At 35.6% G+C, this 20,403-nt stretch overlaps 3 long non-coding RNA genes across 3 annotated transcripts; all 3 read left to right on the top strand.

Annotated features, from left to right (window-relative positions):
- The first annotated feature begins 5,724 nt into the window (after nucleotides 1-5,724).
- Nucleotides 5,725-7,735, top strand: LOC130010665 (uncharacterized). Its single transcript, XR_008785923.1, has 4 exons — nucleotides 5,725-5,889; nucleotides 6,113-6,172; nucleotides 6,750-6,845; nucleotides 7,625-7,735. It is a non-coding gene; the product is annotated as an uncharacterized LOC130010665 (long non-coding RNA).
- A 2,708-nt stretch (nucleotides 7,736-10,443) lies between these two features.
- Nucleotides 10,444-14,637, top strand: LOC130010662 (uncharacterized). Its single transcript, XR_008785920.1, has 4 exons — nucleotides 10,444-10,584; nucleotides 11,098-11,234; nucleotides 13,207-13,416; nucleotides 14,511-14,637. It is a non-coding gene; the product is annotated as an uncharacterized LOC130010662 (long non-coding RNA).
- Nucleotides 14,638-17,672: 3,035 nt separating this feature from the next.
- Nucleotides 17,673-19,868, top strand: LOC130010658 (uncharacterized). The gene is made up of 4 exons (XR_008785916.1): nucleotides 17,673-17,810; nucleotides 18,604-18,736; nucleotides 19,241-19,338; nucleotides 19,804-19,868. It is a non-coding gene; the product is annotated as an uncharacterized LOC130010658 (long non-coding RNA).
- The last annotated feature ends 535 nt before the right edge of the window (nucleotides 19,869-20,403 follow it).

Here is a 20,403-nt window from a genome sequence, read left to right as displayed (position 1 = left end):
ATTATGTTCACAGATGAAGAACTTATTGCCCTAACAGAACCACTGAGGTGCACATGCGACACGCAATAGTGCCATACACGTGGGAGGGGTTCATTGTCAAATTCGACACTTCAAGGAAGAGTTGCTGAAAACTGCCGCGTTTATCTATCCATGTTTGCTTTCCTATCGGTTCTTACATAAGATTTACTGTTTAGCGTATCTTTGCTTTAGTGTGTTAGGTTTAATTTGATCGGGAGACGCGTTCGTCGACGTAAACGTCAACCGACATCACTGCAAGAATTGACCGTGGCACTGCAAGAGGGGAGGGTCAGATCGTGATTGGACTGTTGATAAGGAGCATGCCACGACGAATTGCTGAATGTCTGAGGATTGGTGGAGCAATTACACATTATTAAGACAAAAATCAAAAACGTCCATTTTCACTTTTGACAGTGTATCTCTTTGCGAGTGAATTGGGGCCGTCAGATAAGCCGCCCATATGAACTGTTTATGATCATGTGCAGGCAATTGGCCTGTTATTAACATACACTGGTTGCCTCTAATAAAAATAGCACTGCATTTCCGCAGTTTTGTATTGTTTCTGAACATCCCCTACAGTATATATGGAAATATGATATAAGAATACAGGCATTATATGAATCAAATGATAAAATATGTAATGACAATACATGGATATCCAGATAATTATTTTGGTACAGAAAGGTAGAGACACAATTTATGCTCTTGGGTTCATTGGATGAACCGTCTTCATTAGCCCAGTCTGAGCAGAACAGTAGGACGTTAAACCTCATTTTATTTCATTGCACTGCATGAAATACGAACGCATTAACTGATTTTGCATCTGTTTTGTGTGGGTTAAACAGATTTTCTAGAGAAAATAGAGTAGATAATAAAACTATTTTTAAATGTTGGGAATATATGGCCGATACGTAACTCTTCATACAGTGGACATTAAAGTAATAAATAGGCTTCATCTTCAACTTTGTGCATGTAGCATTGTTGGTATACTCTTAGATTTTTTTTTTGGGGGGGGAGGGGTGCTTTTCGTATCTGTCCATTTTAAGTGAGTGGGGACTAGGTCTGAATGCGGTCATGGCTATTTTAAAATTCTTATTATGTACATATGTTTCTATATACCAGCCCTCTCTCTGCATTTCTACTCCCTCCCCGTGGCGAACTGACCTTCATGATGAAAGGAATTGATTTGAATTTTTAGTTTTCCACTATTTTAATTGCAAAGGACAGCGTATACAGTCGATCGGGTGTGACGAAAAGCCAAGACCCCGTATACACATTGGTTTGCACATAAAAGAACCCTTGACAGTTGGAATTCGATATAACAGTAGCGGCTGCCCGGGCAAAATATGCCCGTCTGCATTAGCCCAGTCGGGGCAGTACGTTTTACGCTAAACTACATTTTATCAGTACCTGGGCCCTCAAATATTTCGTCCATTGTATAAAATTTCTAAAAAATGTTTTCTAAATGCGTTACGCTGGTAATGTAAGACCAAAATTAAGGCGAGTCGTCGTTTTCGGGTCTTCGGTGTTTGTTTTATACACCCACTGCGCAACCTGATGTTTTAATCTTTGTTATCTAAAACATCTAACCGGAGTAGTATATTGCAGAAAATAATATAGTCTCGTGTATACACGGTTCATTGACTACTACAATACTCTTTTTAACACGTGACAATCATGTCTATATAATATCAACGGGAACAAGGTTTTATTGTAAAGGTACTTGATAAAGTGGGCATACAATGAATGAATATTGAATTTTGTAAAGATTTCATTTGGTGAAGCTTTATTTCATTTACCTGGGTATTACTTGTCATTCATCCACGTAGATATGAAAGATTCGGTAGACTGACCTTCAATTGGCACTCCCTACCGGCACGTATTCTCTTTGCCTCTTTCACTATAATACATAAGTAAAACACATAATATCGCTATAACCCACCTCAATCCTCGTCAAATGAAATGGGATTTAGCGATCTACTATTTCGGCTGCATCCAGGATAAAGAAGACGGGCATATGAAGGAAGTTTTGCCCGGGACAGAGGTGCTGCGGTCTACTCGTATTTCAAATTCCAACTGTTAGGTTTTTTATGTGCAGGCCAATATGTTCACGAGACCTAGGTTTTTATCCCATTCGAATGACTAGACGCTGTTCATTGCCCCCCCCCCCTCAGACCTGCACCACGGACCTGAATTTAACCCGGGACCTTCAGGTTAGCGAGCCAGCGCTTTACTCACTGAGCCGCCGCGTGTCCCAAAAGTGCTTCCCGAAGTTAAAAATTAAGTTCTTATGTGATTCTTCTATCTAATCACCCCATGAGAGGAAGAAAGATAGACAAATGGAGTTTAACGTCCACTCGACACAAACTAGGTCATTTCGGGACTAACACATGGCTCAATTTTAGTTCATTAGTTCGCTGTAGGGGTCTTTAGCAGCCAGATAAAAAACCGGAGGACCCGAGGACCCGGAGGAAACCCACGAGGTTGTACAGGCGAACATACTCCTTGTCACGTACAAGCGGGGAATCAAAACCACGCCACTTGAATCAATGACAGACCTATTGATGCAACGCGCACTCGTTAACCATTCTATTATTTTTATTTGTATATGCACATAACCTTGTAAGTTTTTTTTATACAATAAAGTTTCTTCTTCTTCTTCTATACAAACACGACTGCATAATATATTCCAATGACGTAATTACTAAAACTATACTATATTCACATTCATATATCCACCCACCCCATGCATCCACATGCATGTCTATATATAATAGATCTATTTAGAAATGCCCCGATTACCAGCTCTGACCTTTAACCCTTTACAACAATTATTACTTTGATTACACTTTAATGAAATCTGACATGATTATAGCCCCAGTTATGGTCTGTGTAAGGATGAATAGTCCCTAGACCAAAACAATTGCTGTGTAGGGGGCGTCCATGGGAAGCGTCTGTTGATGTCCAATAGACCACGCTTCAACGAGTTCCTCTAAACTTAACAATATCTTCGCTCCACATCACATATTACTAAAACTTTCATTTTCTACATGGGTTATTTACTCGGGGCAAATCGTCGTGAGAAAAAAATATCAAAAGACTAAGATGCTAGAGGTCAAAGAGCCGCTATGCTATTAATGAGCATAGGGTTAAAGAGGTCAGTGGAAAATTGTATTCTATAATGCCTTTATTAGTCAACATTCATACTTTAAAACTTAAAGTTGTTACCATAGACAATCCTGGGTACGGGCTATATACACAAACACGTCTATATCAATTCTGAAGATTTTTTTCAGTTTTAAGCATTCATAATTTTAAACTACAATTTGCAATCATAGACAATCAGGACCATGGGCTATAGTCCGATAAATCTCCAAATACATTCGAAAGATTTGATTAGTTTTAAACATTGTACTTTAAAGGGACAATAACACTCTTGCTGGCTTGACAGCTTCAGAAAATAAAAAATAGCCTTATTCTAAGTACTAGATGTGTTAGTGTCCTACCTGTTGTGTAAATTATTCATTAAATCCTATTTTACTTGTCCAGAGGGTTCAAAAATATTTTTAAATCCAAGTCACATTTGAAAAGCTTTACGTCAGCCTTTTCAAATCATTTAGTTGAATTTTCCAATTTTTTAAATTAGGTGTGCTAAGATGAAATTTGTATCATCAATTAATTGGAATATTGTAAAATAGTGCAATTTGTTGACCAGAATAAAGATTGGGACATATTATTCAGTTACAACAAGAGTGGTATTGATCCTTTAAACACTATTTGTTACCATAGACAATCGAAGGATTGGTAAATGTAGGGGCGTGGGGGTAAATGTAGCGTAGGAGGGGGGCTTTTGGGGTATTGGGTCTCTAGTCATGAAAATTTTAGGCTACATATTAAAACTCATGTACAAATTATCTACAATTGGGGCGGGTGGGGTCGCCTTCAAGGCCTACAAATCATCTAAAATCGGGGAGCGAGGCGATTTATTTAGTCACAAAAATCACTAAATTTGTCATAACAATTCAGGCTTCAAAATTATCTAGAATCTAATCAGTAAAGAAAACATGAGCGGTTTTGCATGGTTACAGTCCTATTACATCGTATAGTAAAGATATAAAGGAAAATGATGTAAACACTATAAAGGTTTATTTCATATCTGACATTTTTTTTTATGAAAAGAATCATCATTTTTTGTACAGGTTTCTTATATTTCAAAAGACGCTCGCTCTGAATATGTATGGCTGTGTTTACAATCTTTATCAAAGCAATTATGATTCATTATAGAATATTTAAATTGGTTTTACACCCGTTTAAACTCAGTCTGCACAACGAGAAATATCTGGCCTGAGCCTCCATATTAAAAAATTTTGTAATGCGAGTCTAATCATTTTTACATGTTTCATACACACACAGATTAATTAAACATTTTCAATCTTAAAGCGGATTATTAACATGAAATTGAACCATATGTTAGTCCCAAAATGACCTAGTTTCCGCAAGTGAAAATTAAACCCTAATAATCAGCCATTTCCAACTATTTTAACACTCCGGAAGTAATAAATAATAGTAGGTTTTAGCAATTGCTGTTAAGAATTTACCCGAATATTCGTTTGATAGAGAATAAAGGAATTCCTTTCACCTCATATAGACCATAAGTATTTATGAGAATTTAATATTTACAACTCTCTAGAACATCGGATGGCAGAGATTTAAACGGATTGAAACACGATAGCAATTTAATGATTTAATTTAAAAATGGTGAATCGTGACTTAGTATCGATTAACAAGTACCGTTGCCACGAAATTAAACAATCTATGCCACATCTGGACAAATCCTCAAAGAATGATAACGTCGCCCAGTATAAAGTGATCCAGCTTCAAATTTGAGATAGTACAATAATATAGAAGAAAATATAGTTATAAACAAACCCCTTTTTCCAATAAAAGACTGAATGGAATTATTATTTTTGCTTGCTAATCTGTTATATATCTATATAAATATATTTTTATTTTTCAGTCCAGCGTGGTAGCAAAGCACCATGTGGTCGCGGCGAAGTGACCGAAGGTGCCAGGCATTAACCCTGTTTTTACTGTTCGTCTTGTTTACCGGCGCCAATGGCCAATTGTGTGAACCCCTCGATCCCAATGTTGGAAATAGACTCACCGTCAACATCGTAGAAGGAACAACACCCGGTAAGTTCTGAGATATAAAATACTCAGTTTTTGCACTGTCTGCTTTGTTTTTTTCAGGGGGGTGGGGGGGTTTTCATTCTAGAATTTGAGATCCATATAAAATTATTGGTTTGGTTTCAAATTAAGTGTGAAGGGTAGTGGGAGGACAAACCCTTTTTACCCAAAATCCCTTTTTACGAATTCTATTTAACGAGATTAAGGGGTGGGTGTGGGTGGAGGGGTGTTTTTTTGGGGGGTAATGGATTTTGTTTTCAAAGTAGGTGTGAAGTATTAGTAATTTGGGAGCTTTCGTGGACTATCTGTTCCCGAGTATATGCCCCAAAAACACCATAATCATATCATGTTCTTAACAAAGTTGGTCCAAATTCTTATTTACATTCGGATAAGCTTATTTTTGGGTGTATTTAAACGCCTTGCGTTGCTATCTCTTTTTAGTATAGTAAACATAATTATGACTAACATTCACTTTCTCGTATTTAAAACGTTTTATCTTTCACAGAAAATTTTCCAGAAAGAGATATATACCAAGCTCAGATTCGGATAGGGGGTCAGCTTTTCACAAATGTACAGATAACACTTAATCAAGCTGGAAGTTCCATTAATCCTAATGTCTATTTTAGTATTCAGAGTATAAACAATGGCATATATATTCGTCTAATTAGGACAATTGACAGAGATGTAAGTATCTACAGTTCATTATTTGGTGCATAAATGAACATAAATCTCCTTCGACACTGCAACACCATTTTTTACAAATACAGTTTAAATTTAGAATATAAAATACAGTTTTTTGCATTAAAACGGTTGTTTATTTTGTGGATGGAGCAGAAAAGTAGACCATGCCCCCCCCCCCCCAACCCATGTCATTTCATTTGTTTTGTTTTATGCTTGATTATTTCAGGGACCACCAGCTATAAATTCCTATGACTTCCAGTTGCAGTGTGTTAGTGGAACTTCAGGGGTAAGTGGAAAAACATCTATATAGACAGGCCTATAGTTGAAAAGAAAATTTCGTTCAGCAATATTTAATTAAATGGGAATATATCGTAAAATAACCTACTCTGGTTAAAATCAGGTGTTCTGTGGTTTGTTTTTGATGTTCTTTCGTTGTATCGTATAATGCGTATTATTATACGCACACATTTGATGTGTACGTATATTGCTTTCGCCTGCGTCCGTCGGTGCTTCAGATGTTCCTTGTGACACCCTGTAGCAACCATTTTTGCAATAACAACCATTTTACAACTGGAGCAACCATTTTTGCAATTACCATTTTTCTTTTTGCAATAACAACCATTTTAGAAATAACAACTAGTTTAGAAATAAAAATCATTTTGGCAATAAAATTCAATTACTGCAAAAATGGTAATTTGACTGAAATTTTCAATATATATATATATTCATTTTTATTTATCTATTTTTGAATTATTATAGAAAAAATGGTTAATAAAACTCTCTATTTAATTCATTCTTACATAATGCACCTTTAAAATTAATTTATTAAATTAATAAAGTTTTTTTTAAAACTGTTATTGCAGTCTGTAAGGACGTATGACCTGACTGTCAACATACTGGATGCCAATGATAACGCCCCAGCATACTCAGGATTACCATATGGAACCAGTCTCAACGAGGTAAGGATGCATGCAGTTTACCAATATGATTAAAATGGGATGGTTGGATGGCCGAATGGTTAGCACGCGCGCGCTGTATCATACGGTCTGTCATTGTGACTCCGGGTCCTCCGGTTTCCTCCCACAGCTAAAGACACCTACGCGCAAGCGAATTGTTGAAATAAAATTGAACCATGTGTTAGTCCAGAAATGACCTAGTTTGTGTCGAGTTGACGTTAAACGCCATCTCTCTCTCTCTCTGATTAAAAACGTTGCAGTGGGGCGTCGCGTCTTGGCATAGTCCTACGAGTCACACTGATCAGCAGTGACTTTCGTAATCTTCTGTGAAACAGATTGAGATTGCATACGAGTAGCTTTTGACCATGACCTCAGATTAACGGGGTTAGTGTAAAATTGACGGAGAATGTATTACTAGGGAGTGGGGGTCCCCGCTTCGAGAAAATTTTTCAAAATTGGACTGGTTCGGATACCAAAACTACTATGCATGATCGATTGCGCTGAGACACAAGGTGTGCGCACTTACTAGCTCAGATGGCATGATCTCGTGAGCCACCCTCGCCAGTATCCGATAACAGTGTTTCCACTTGCAAATTCCAAAAATCCAAAATTTTCGAAAAGAAAGTTTGTGTCGAGTGGACGTTAAACCCCATTTCTCTTTCTCTCACAATATACACAGACATAAACAAAATTATATATCAGATCAATTTAATGGGTCTGGGGATCAACGCCGATATTTGATAAAAGTATAATAGTAATACTGCTGAATTATATATCTTCAGATGGCACCAGTAGGAACAACAGTATTTCGTAACATCCAGGCCACTGATATCGATCTCGGGGTCAACCAGGATATATTGTATGCTATTGTTCCATCGGGAACAGGAGATTTGGTAAGGTTTTTTTTCCTTTTTTTATTAAAAAATAAATATATAAAAAAGTTCTTTTTAAACAAAATTTAAATAAAATAGTGTCATACCTGTATGTTAGTCCTGGTATAACCTAGTTTGTGTCGAGTGGACGTTAAACCGCATTTCTCTCTATACATGTATATATATGTATATCTTTAATTATATATATATATATTGTTGAGACTTTTCAAAAGCATCTGCTAGACTGGACCTATTACATGTCTCTATAATATTAAAATGTGAGTTGATTTTAATTTTCTTTGTTGTTTTTTATTTCTTAGTTTGATCCATTTTTTGCGTTCACGATAGATCCTAATACCGCAGTTATCACAGTGAAAATGACTCTTGACTATGAAGTTTTGAGAAATCGAAATGCGCAGACGGTATACAACATAATTGTCACAGCTACTGTAAGTAAAAAGAATTTTATTTAAAACATTATATCGAAAACCTGGGCATTTTTGGAGAAGCCCCATATTTTATTGGTAGGATTGTGGAGTACAAGGGACCGATTCGACACATTTTTACAAAAAAAGACATATCCACATAGCAATCTGCCTATGATTACCGATTATTTTTCAACAACAAATTCGGACGTTTTTATTATACTTCAATCAGTTTTGAAGTGTACTTAATTTTAAATGAAAACATATTCATATTTTATGCGGGTATTTTTTTCCAGGACCAAGCTACCACAGATCTTAAATTAACTTCCACTGCAACTGTAACTGTGACGATAACGGACGGTGACGATTTACCACCTGTTTTTGAATATCCATCATGTAATCGATATACCACAGTCTTCTCTTCAACTCCATGTTTTAATCCCAGATATTCGTCAGACATTACAGCCGTAAGTTATTCATAGAAAGATAACAACAAAATAATGCTACTTTATCGTCTTTGCCTATAGTCTGATTTATTGAACGAAAAGACGATACCACCCCCCCCACACACACACACACCAACCCCCCGTCATCATCTCCAAACAATAATTTGACAAACATCTATTTCTAGGGGCATACGAGTATTATATGTCGTGGTGAATTATATAGTCTTCAGTCACGAAAAGCTGTTCGGTATATTAATTAATTCAGCACTCATAAAATTTAACTCGTTTTTGACTAAACCAAATATGGGAAACTAATCGTATCTTGGTACATGGATGAGACATTTATATAGTGCATTTTGGCAGATATAATGTCGACGTGAATGACTTTTCCTTCTTTCTTCCATTTCTTCTCAAGAATGGCTGGACTCGAATCTGTAATATTACTGAAGACTAGAAGGTCGAGATCACACAGATCAGCAGTGAACATTCCCTAGCTAGACCGATTGAGAAGAGATATCTTATATTCCGACACGTGACGTTAACATATACTTTGGAAGTTTATATATTTATTTGAATATATATGTGCCACAAGTCCGTTGAAATATATAAAATCACTATCATCAGATTCAGCACTCACAAAAACATTCAAGCAGACGAAATATCTCTCACTTGTCGGGTGTCAAGCAAACAACGTGGTGTAAACAATTAGCCATGTGAATTGGACCACAAAGTATTATTCAGTATGAGTGAATGTACACGTGCATCAAACGTTAAAAAACGCATAATTTCATATTTATGATATCCCAATAAACAGTCCCTTTGGTCGGATTCTCATCCAAACGACCATGTGTGAACACAACAATCGCTAAACATACGCCAGTGCGCGTGTTGAACCAACTACATCACTTCCTGTTTTAATAAAAATTAATTTCTAACAAAAATTTTTTTGTTTGTGTTATAGACGGGATTATTTCTGAATGTATATTTAAGATTGATGGAAACTTTTTGAAAATCGTTGGTCTGCCCCTTTAAATTCACTTAGGCGAAACGAAACGTCTTCTACCGGACGTTTCGTTTGGGTATGAAACGTCTCACACCGGAATCCATTCAATATTATTAATATAATATTTCGTGTTTACAAACACTAGAAGCACAGGTACTGTGCTGGTACTGGTAACTGGTAGTGGATTCTATACTTACGTACCCTACCCTCGACTGCTAATTTATGATTTGTCCTTTTTCGAACAATATCTATACCAAACGCATTTTGTGTTTCATTTCTATGCCTAATGACACGATAACTGCTAGTTACCTCCTGCTGAGACAAGTCACAAAGTCGCTCAGGCCAAGACTCACTGTTAAATGTGTGTTATAAATTATAACTATGAGTGGGCATCATGCAATCATGGCCTATAAACTTTTATTATATTAGATTTACTTTCTAATTTTTATTTCTCAGTACCATATATCAGGATTTATACTAATATTAGAGTAATTCATGCACAGAAAAAATCCAATAAACAAGCTATATTTGGGGCTTATGATAAGACTTACTGGTATTAAAAACACCAGGTTGTTAAAACAGGTCAGATTATTTGAGGCTGTGGGCCACTCTACTATTATAAATAATGCTGATGGTCAGAGATCTGGTCTGAATTCAGTGAATTATTCAATTTATTATGTGCATAATACACATTGTACAACAGTGTGCTTATACACATTCGTGTGCTTATTGTACATAACTTAATGGTGTGTGTATTACATATTGTTCATAACTTAATTGTCTACTATTACACATTGTACATAACTTAATTGTCTACTATTACACATTGTACCTAATGTTTGTTTCAGACATCCATAGATCAAGTAACAAATAATAACTTGACATTATACCCATATCCAAATCAATTTATTGGTACAGTTCGACAATCTGTTTTATTACAAGCTAAAGATCAAGATTTGGTTATAAACAATCCAATAAGATACTTTATTCAAGAAAGTAAGAGGACTTTTTATCATTGTTATGCAACCACATTTTAGTGTAGTCATTAATTCTGGCTGCGTCATGTCCAATTTCTTTAGCCATCTACAAACTACCGTACCCATCTTGAGAGAGGCTGGCTTGAGAGAGGCTGGGGGGTGGGGAGGGGGGGTTCTACTTGCCTAAAATATACGCTTTGCATAAGGTCAGTCATATAGTCAGAGAGCATGGTTTTATTCAGAAGTGTGCCTTCCAAACCTTGTAGGTTTTCTCTCGGTCCCATGGTTTCTCCCCCGATTGCTAAAGACCCCAATGTGCAAGCAAATTATTGAAATGTAATTGTGCTATATGTTATATCCGGAAGACACTGTCAATATCCTAGTTTGTGTGGATTGGACTGAGGTTAAAGCTCTCTCTCTCTCTCTCTCTCTCTCTCTCTCTCCCCTCTCCTCTCTCCCCCACTGTCCATTAGAATCAAACTTAAAGTAACTATAGGTCTTCTAACTAAATTATTTTATTTTTTATTTTCAGCTATTCCACCAAACTTTGAAAACTATTTTACTGTAACTACAACAAGCCCTGTAAGCGGTTCTGATTTATACACGGGTGTTATTACTCAAATTAGAACTGTTAACCCCACAAACACAGAGTTAAAAATAGTAGTAAGGGTAAGTTTTGTATAGTTTGTATTCTATTGACTTTACAGATCCTGTGTTCAATTCCTGTGATAACCGAGAAACTTCATTGGGATTTTCCGGCACATTTCCACCGTGTGTGGCATGGAGGGCCTGGCATGTGACAATGTATAGTGGTTTGACGGATGCAAAAAAACTGAAGTCCTGTGTACACATTGGCGTGCATGTAAAAGAACCCTTGACAGTTGGAATTTGAAATAAGAGTAGGCCGTAGTGTTCCTCTCCAGGCAAAATTCCTCTTATAGCACACAGTATGGTGAATGCCAGTCTTCATGAGCTCAGTAGGTGTAGAAGAGTAGGACGTTAAATCCTATTTCATTTCATTTCTTGACTTTACATATATCACAGGTGTCTGTAACATTGAATATATCTTTTACAAATAAAATAAAGCGGAGACGAAGTATCCAATTCATTATATAGTCTATTATAGCTTTACTTTACATTATTATAGATTTATATAGGCTTTTCATTCTGGGTCCTAGGAGAGGGCTCATACATCTATGTTCATTCTAGTAGTACTACCCCCTAATAATAAACACAGGCGGCTGTAACATCGAAAATCTCTTTAAAAGACGCATTAAACTGAAGCAATGGTTTTTCAACATATATTATATAATGGAGGTGGGGTGGCCAAATGATTTAACGTTCTAGCGTTAGATCACAAGGCCTGTCATTGAGTAAGTTGGCTAGGTTTGGATTCTCCGCTTGTACGTGACAAGGAGTAGGGGTGCCTGCCCAATCTCTTGGGTTTTCTCTGACTCCTTCGGTTTCCCTTAGGCACAAGCGAATTATAGATACCAAATTCAACCATATGTTAGTCCCAAAATGACCTAATTCGGTTCAAGTGAACGTTAAACACCATTCTCCCTAATAATTAGCACAGGCTACTGTAACATGGAAAATTTCTTTCAAAAATAACATTAAGCTGAAGCTAAGTATTATTAAGGAGACCAAGCACTGAGTGTACTATAACAGTGAACAGGGCTCACGCTGGCTTTCAGGTTTTTTCCTGCCAAAATGGATTATAATTTTTATGTACAAAAATGTTCATATTTTTTTTCCGCCAACTGGAATATTTTATCTGCCAAAAATGTATGATAAAAAGACAACATGTAACATTTTTATTTCTTAGACAGGTCTATTAAAAATAACTACCGATATAATTACAAAATACAACAACTTAAAACATTCGTCTTTACATAATACATAAGCCCAGTTTTTGAGTCAATTTACTAAGATCCGATTTTTTGGGGGTGACTTTAGTTTATTTGCACACCATATTGCACAATGTATTTACATGTCAAATCTCATCCAAGGACAGCTAATTTTCTATAAATTTATGTTTTGCGTGTACAATAGTCCTATTGTTATTTTCATGTATCAGATTTGTAACAGATGCTTCCATTATTCTTGTCATTCACTTTAGAGTATTTTGGCGGTGGTAATATGAAGCAAATGGCGGACTGTTTTCTCACTCGAGAATCCGATAACGTTTCCGACCAATGGTGATAATATAAATTGAAATAAAAATATCCGATTAGGCATGCTTCTATATTTTACAATGCCCTATGAATTCAACTATCAAGATATTTATTTCTCTTCTAAAAGAACTGTAGGCCATTTTTTTAAAGACGAATCCAAACATCAAATAATCATCGCTTAGACAAACACCTAAATAATGACTTGAGATAGGCTTCACAATAGGAATTTATCAATCAACTAATCATTAATCCGAGACAATTGGTAAGTATTACTCATTGACACGATTCAGATTATCACTTTGATATTGTTATTGCAAATTGCGACTTTGACGACCGACAGTGTGAGCCTTGACATCGAATTTTGGGAGGTAGTCTTTATCAGGGTTGACATCTAGTATCTTTTTTGTTTTAAGAATAGGTTTGTATATTGTAATGAATTAATTTTTAAAATGACATTTACTTAGGCTGAGGAAGAATCCGTAAGAAGAAGATTTGCTCGAGCTGTGGTAACTATAACTATCCGAGGAATAAATGAAAATATTCCAACCTTTACTACATCCCTACCTGGTGGGAGTTTGATTGGTTATATAAAAGAAAACTCACCTGGAGGTACAGCTGTCTCAGATAGTAGCCAATCAACATTTTTCAGGATTATTGCAACAGATACAGACAAGGTATGATATGATTTAGTTAACAGAAATAGATTCTTTGTTTATTTATACAGGGTGTCATCTTAATTGACCTTAATAACAGCATCTGACGGATTCCCCCCTACCCCATCCCCACATATATATGTTGTGTTGGACCTCAATAACAGCATTTGACACATCCCCGTTATCGCACGTCTACAAATATATATTCTGTGTTGGACCTTAATAACAGCATCTGACACAGCCCCCTTATCGCACGCCTACAAATATATATTCTGTGTTGGACCTTAATAACAGTATGTGACGGATAACCACCTCCCATGCCAACCCAGCCCCATCCCCGTCTCACTGCAACAGACCATTTCATTGTCTAATTCCTCACATCAACCAGAACCTGGGTTATATTACAACTCTTTCAGATCCTAGTGTAGTAAAGACAAGTAAAATGAAGTTTTGAAGTATAAAAAACAAAGTGAAATAGGATCTGTGTTTTGTATGTTCTACTTTGTTCCTAATATTTTCCACCTGTCTAGTTTTTCTCTAGTTCTCAATTTGATGTATTGCGCAACAATTTCAACCTCTAATCTTACTGCCAATGTCTTGCTTAAACTTTAAAAAAAAGTAGACTTTCTATTCTTTGGAAATGGCATACCCTTTTGTGCTGTAAATATAATATACTTACATCTCTATTAAAGTTAAACGGAGGGCCTGACAAGGACAGCTGTCTAGTCGTTCGAATGGCACGAAAAAAACGTGCACATTGGCGTGCATGTAGAAAATCCCTCAGCAGTTGGAATTCAAAATAAGATAAGACCGTAGTGTCTCTGTCCGGCCTAAATTTCCCTCATTGCACACTGTATCGTATCCCGTCTTCATTAGCCCAGTCAGAGCAGAACAGTAGGATGTTAAACCCCATTTCATTTTGTTTTATTTCTATTAAAGTCTCTGTACAGCATTGTTTTGTTTTGAGGATAGTATCAAATTTTGAAATGAGTTAATCCATACTAGAAATGTACTCAACAGATTGATTTGATTTTGATGATCATTCATATCTATTGTCACCTTTGTTTGGTTATTTGCAATGTTAAATGTATACGTTTTTTATTGTTTTTAAATAGAGAATCGGGGATAATCCAACTCAGTTCTTCTACCAGTCAGATTCCAGTTTCTTTACTGTTACAAATGATGGGTTTGTGGTGGCAAGAAGTGCAAATTTAGATTTTGAGAATGTTCAACAGCATATCGTTCAGGTATGGGTAACTTGATTGTCAGTTCCCTCTGTGTGTGGGGACAGCAAAATAGAATATCATATTTATAAGCTAAAAAATCACCAATAACATATATGTTTTCCCATGTACATGTATTCTTCAGTTAAGATGGTTAAAAACATTTTGAGATCATTAAAGATGCATTATTTAAGAGCTAAATTTGCCTATTGTGGGTTTTTATTTTGGCTTCAAATGTTAAAGGAATTTTTTTTAAGACATTTAAATAGATTGAAATACAAATAATGATTTAATCTAAAAATGGAAAAGTGAGACCGAGTCTTGATTAACAAGTACCGTTGCTGCAATAAATGACAAAAAAAGAAAAACAAGTTAAAAGTCCCAGTTCGCTTCCAGTCTTTGGTTATATTTGGTAGACGCAGACTCACTAACGAGAAGGGACGGGTTCAATCCTAAAAGTTCCCTAGATATTTTGAGCATGCTGCAGGATGGCGAACCTGGCAAGGGAAATGCATAGTTATTTGGATGGAACGCAAAAACGATGTGCACCTAAACGAACCCTTGACGGTTGGAATTCAAAATTTCCCTCATTGCACATGCATGGCGTACGCCGTACACCCATCTTTATTAGCCCAGTTGTTGTTGAACAGTCGGACATTAAACCCCATTTCATTTAATTTCATTTCATTTCTACTTTAGGTTAGAATAACAGAAAATTTCAATCCACCGCAAACAGCCACTGCCACATTAACTGTCAGTATAATCGATGTAAATTTCATTTAATTTCATTTCATTTCTACTTTAGGTTAGAATAACAGAAAATTTCAATCCACCGCAAACAGCCACTGCTACATTAACTGTCAATATAATCGATGTAAATGATGCCACACCCATTTTTCCTGCAACTATCTATACAGCACAGAAAGCGGCTGGAAATTACGACAATCTTAACCAGAATACACAAGAAATAATACAAGTAAGTGTCTTATGATAAACATACGGCCAAACCAATTTCATTTTCACTTCTTCAGAGTCTTGATGATAAATAACTAGCCACACAAGTCGATTTAAAGAGGTTTTGTTTACAATTTCTAAATTTTAATTATATGGACCTAAAAGCTTTATGATTTGCAAAAACATAGGGAGAAATGGATTGTTTACAAACCTGGAAATAGACATCTGTCACAGACATTGACAGGCACAAATCCAGACTTTGACAAGCATAAATTCAGACTTTCTCAGTCACAATTGCTCTGGTACGGATTTGTGTTTCTGTATGATGTTTAATTGATATTATTGATACATATCTGGCACAGAGGTCAAAATGTCTGGAACTAGTTCAATGTTGCCTAACATGTTGTTATGTCCAACTGAAATTATTATTTACAAGTTTGATTACTTGATAATTATCAAACTGATCAGCAGTAAATATTTGCTTGGCCGCGAATATCACTGATAGGGATGACATCGGGACAAGTTAATAAGCTCTCAATATTACCTTTTTCTCTTCTGCAAATTAAGGTCTAAAACAATTTTTTTAAAGATCACATCAAATGGCCAATCCAAATTTTATGTATTTATAGCCAGTGTTTACTATATACACTTTAGAGCAAGTTCACACCTATCTGAATAATATTGATTGAGCCATCTTCACTCAAAGTCGCAAATATAGACCTGCCGTAAAAACTGACTTTGCCAATTATCAAAAACAGCCTTAATCCCCTCGGACGCCAGTGACGTCACAGTGACCGAATGCATATTAGGAATGGTTATTCCTTACATAGACACACTGTGATGTGTACACATTTTAATGAGTAATGCCTGACTGATTCCTTAATCCCCTAATTAAATAAGACAATTAACTACGTATGATTTGATTTGTAATTTATTTTAATTTTAGATCCTATTTAGAATTTGTTTTAGGAAACACCAAAAAATAAATTGTTTCTCAGGGACCTCCCACACACAAAAATTGATGTGCGTGCAGTCTTTTTATTGGTCTTGATGAAAAAAACAATACATAACTCCCGCCGAACCATTGACATGTAAGTCATAAAAAAGAATATGCCGGCTGTGCTTACTTAATCTACGTAATTACCTCATGGTTTCTCAATTGTCGGACATTTTAACCTCTATTAAGTTAGTCGACAGTATGTGATAACTAGTCATATCCTTATAGTATATAACACTCCTAATCAATGGACAGTAATTATAATGTTCCATTCACCGACAACAAAACATTCTGTACATACACACAAATATATCCATATGAATCGGTAATATGTCGAATGATTTTAATCAGATTTGTGTGAACTTGCTGTAATGTGTATATAGTAACCACTGGCTGTACGTACATATAATCACTTGATGTGCTCTTAAAGTTATTAAGAAAAAGGTGTTTTAAGTATATCTGGATAAAAGATATTTCCCATTAAGTGTGAATGGGTACATAAAATAGTACGCTGAGGTTTAAAATAAATGAAAGGCACCAATTCTGTCCGTACCAGTTTGTATTACTACATCCAATGTTAACAACATACCTGTTATTGATGTAATATGATGTGATGTTACACGTAGAACTTTACTCGGTGAGATCTTAAAGGTCAATCATCTTGTACAGGGGTTAAAAAAGGGTTTGGCATTACCACTATAAAACAGTTTGGATAATTGTCGCAATGACTGTGGGGGGTTGGATGGCCGAATGGTTAGCATGTGCACGCTGTATCATAAAGCCTGACATTGAGCAACTGCCGTGGTTTTTAATCCCCGGTTCTACTTGACAAGGAGTAGGGTCGCCTGTCCAACCTCGTGGTTTTCTCGGGGTCCTCTGGTTTCCTCCCACTGCTAAAGTCCCCTACTCGCAAGCGAATTATTGTAATAAAATTAAACCATATGTTAGTCCCGAAATGGCCTAGTTTGTGTCAAGTGGACGTTAAACCCCATTTCTCTCTCTCTGTCTCTCTCGCAATGAATGTAAATTTGTTTACAGGTAACAGCAACAGATAGTGATCCAGCCAACACAGCAAATTCAAGAATCACATATTCTATTGTGAACGTTGATAACAATGGAGTTGGATTGTTTGTTATTGATCAAAACAATGGTCAGATACGTGCCATTGGTACTCTGGTTGGTGGTATACGTTACACTATCACTGTACGAGCTACAGATCAGGCTCCTATTAATGAACGAAGGTAGATTATCTTGTCACATTTAGTAATTGAGAAACTCAATTCTTATGGAAAAAAATCAATAGTTTAATTATATAAGCACAATGTTTCGACAAGTATCCATGTGCTTATATGATAAAGCCAGTGATTGGTTCTCATAAATATTGTGTTCAGTTTAAATAACTGATTTATAACGGTCATTGTAATAAAAGGATAGCTAATCAGAGCAATGCAAATGTTAATGATAAAAGCAGCTCTATAAAAACTTCCGCACAAGAGTATGTTTTTCTTTCCCTGGGCTCAAAATCATTAAATTTAAGTTGAGGATTGTTAATCATCTTATTTATTAAGGTGGATATATTGACTCAGTATGAAGGGCACCACAGTTGCTCAGTAACTATGCACTAAGGTTTTGGGTTCGATGCCGGTTTTGGCCAAAAAAGTCCTTCAGGATTTTTCGCATGGTTTCCCTCTTTTGCAGTGGTGAACGATGGAGGAACTGACAAGGAACAGTGTCTAGTCGTTTGAATGAGGCAATAAACCTAGATCCTATGAGGTCAAGAAACAGTTGACAGTTGGATTTGAAATAAGAGTAGGCTGTAGCACTGCTGCCCGGTTAAAAATTCCCTCAAAGCACACTGCATGGCATATCCTCGACTTCATTAGCTCAGTTGGTACATAAAATCAGAGAGTTAAACCTCTTTTCATTTCATTTGATACTGTGTTTTTATTTCTAACAGTTCAATTTTTTAGAAAAAAATTCATTTGTGCTGAAAGAGTTTCATATTAGTGTATTATTCAATATTTATTATTACAGATTCTCTCAAACAGCTGTAATAGTTGACGTCACCGCCACAGCAACGAACAATGGTCCAACTATACCGGCTGCGGTATATACTATTTTCGTTAGTGAAGGAATACCAATGTCGTCATCTGTATTCAGAGTTCCTGTAAGTAGTTCCGTGCCAACATCAGTACTTTCTTTTATCCTTTTATCAGCAACATTACAAACTTATTTTGATTCTTGAAAATATTTGATAAAGTCCCTGAAGAGATTTATTTAGCAGAACACTGGGTATGAATACTAGTTTTATCACACGCCAACATTTCAACAAGATCTGTTTTCGCATGAAAAGGACTAGCGAAATCTTGTTGAATCGTTGTGGTGTAGGCCTAGTAAACAAAATATTCTAGTATTACACAAAATCATAGATCTGGCTAGCATGGCTACTCTTTGAGTTCCTGGGGGTTGGGTAGTCTAGGGGTCTAAGACATTCCCACCTCTAATGTGGATCTATTTACAAATTGGGTAGACTCTCTCTATACATGATTCTGATTACCTGTAATAAAGTTAAAACAACAAGGATACTGCCAATTTCTATGTTTGTCAAGCTCTATATATACTGGGTATTTAACATAATCTGATTGTTGTTTTTTTTTGTATCTTTTAACAGGCTGTTGATGCTGAGAATGATCCTTTAAATTATACTATATTATCACAGTCCCCAGTACAAAATAACATACAAGGCAATTTCTTTACCGTAAATAACAGGTGATTATTTTGTATATTGCTATATTGGTATCTACAATGTTTATCATACAAGTAGATAACAGTTGCTATAGTACTATATACAATGTTTATCATTAGAAATAGTCCCATGTATCTAGATAACATCTATAATACTATATACAATCTTTATCATTAGAAGTTGCTATAATACAATATACAATATTTATCATTAGAAATAGTCCCATGTATGTGGATAAGAGATGGCTATCATTCACATCGGCCATATTACTATAAACAATGTTATCAATAAAAATAGTCCCATTTAGATCCAGATACTCAAATCTGATGTGATTTATTTTATCTTATGACAGATTCACAGAGAAAAGTATAACAATAATATGTTAACAGTAATGCAAACTCCTGAAATGATAAGTGGGAACAGGTTTACTAGTTAACAAAATATTTAACTAACAGTATTTAGTTTAACTTATTCAATTATAATTTCAGTGGTGTTGTGATAAACAGGCGTCTACTGGATCGAGAATCGATTATTAATCATACACTTGTGTTACGGGTTCAAGATGCTAATGGAAGGGTAAGAATATTGTTTCAAAAAGAATATATTATAATATGTGCATTTGAAATATAGATTGATGTTTAGTTCTTGTTGTTCTTAAGGATTTCTAATAAAACAATTTCTAGTTAAGCTGTGTAAAGAAATAATTCTGATTCCCAGACACTCCTGCATACTTTAAAAAGAGCTGCATGATATTTCTGTCCCCTGCCTTTACGAAGGATTGACTGATAACTAGAATAATTGTTTTTGTGTGATTTTGTTTTATATCTATCTTACATGTTGTGACAGGTTTTAAAATATTTTTATACTTTCAGACGGCTGAGACTACCTTACAGATAATTGTTACTGATATAAATGATAATAATCCATTCTTTACAAATGGGGCAGTGACATTTAGTGTTACAGAAAATGTAGCTAATACCAATATAGGACAAGTTTCAGTAAGTAAACACCCAGTTCCATTTACTTGATTAGTGGCGAATTTAGATGAAGAGAGACCCAAGGCTATTTCACTTAGGAGCTCTAAATGC

Source organism: Patella vulgata, chromosome 2 (genome assembly GCF_932274485.2).
Source record: "Patella vulgata chromosome 2, xgPatVulg1.2, whole genome shotgun sequence".
NCBI lineage: Eukaryota > Metazoa > Mollusca > Gastropoda > Patellidae > Patella > Patella vulgata.
Note: the sequence above shows the minus strand (reverse complement) of the source record. Positions and strands in the feature narration are given on the sequence as shown.